We start from the raw sequence: 1,406 nt of genomic DNA on the forward strand, positions 1-1,406 counted from the left end.
TTTTCGATCCAGCGTACGGTTTGTCCTGTGCGGGTCCCGGCATAATATTTTCGATACATTATTCATTTCGGTAAATCAATAAAACTCGTATTTTCGATAAACATGATCTTTTTAATAAATTATTAAAATTATTACCCCGTAATACGTGTAACCAGGCGCTGAGACCAAGACCGCAATATAAAATGTACTGATTTGGATAATTATCCCGAAAACAGGTCTTGTTTAGATCTGTTTTTATAAATAAAAGTACCATTTTATATCAGGAATGATCCAACGGAATACTAATTTTCCGTAATTATAAATAGCCTTTACCGTATTTTATTTCGTAACGAAAATCATTTGCAAACAGAAATTATAGAATTTTCCAGAGAAAAACCCTAATTTCATAAAACCTTCTGAGAATCAAACTACAATTTCAAGGTGTTATTGAAATCCGTTTGGAAAGCTGTGGTAACCAAAACGAATGATTTGGAGTGTACTTTCAGATTCCAGAACTTGTTTCACTGCAGAGTCAAAGGTTTATTTTCGGTAATTTTATTTATTTTCGAATTATTTTGATTAAAAATATGGACTTTTGTTTGGATGATTGTTTGAATAATTTGATGATTGCATGTTGTAGAGCTTGTTTTCCTGATGATTTTCATATGTCATATGACTGATTTGGAGTTCAATAACATGTTAAAAATTGAAATTAATTTTTGAATTTTAAAATTAGGGTTTATAACCCGTATGATTGTTCTTAATTGAAATATAGGGCTTTTAGTTCTAGGGGTTATTAGATGTTGAAATATAGTGGGTTTTGTTCCTCATAAAATTTGAAATCGATTGGTGTATAGCTCATTAACAGACGATTCATGGTTTGAACGGAGTTGTGTTTTGAAGTTTAGGTTGGGTCACCGGAAATCGGAGAGTTTCTTGAGCTATTTCCGGCCAATTCTCGAAAGGGTTGTGTGTTTTGATTGCATATACAAGTTGCTGGTAGCCTGTAGTTTAATTCTGGACAATTTGGTGGCCTGAGGTGGCCGGAATCGTGTTCTCCGGCCACACTCCAGTGAGTCGACGCCGGGGATTTGCAAAATTGCAAACAGGCCCCCGAACTTTTGAAGAAGATGAAGTTCAGTCCTTGAACTCTCCAAAACTTGCAAATTTAGGATTCCTATTTCTAAATTATTTAAAAATCATATTTTCTATTTATTTTAATTATAAAAATTCATTTTTAATTTCTGAAATTTCCAAAAAAAATATTATTTTAATTCCAAAAATTATTTTTAATTCAAAAATAAATCTGAATTAATTAGTTAATTAATTTTAGTTAATAATTAATTGATTAATTGGTCAATTAATTCAAAAAGTAATTGATTTAATTAATTATTAATTGATTTTAATTAATTATTTAATTAGATCTA

The sequence above is a fragment of the Apium graveolens genome, chromosome 6 (genome assembly GCF_009905375.1).
Source record: "Apium graveolens cultivar Ventura chromosome 6, ASM990537v1, whole genome shotgun sequence".
NCBI classification, from domain to species: domain Eukaryota; kingdom Viridiplantae; phylum Streptophyta; class Magnoliopsida; order Apiales; family Apiaceae; genus Apium; species Apium graveolens.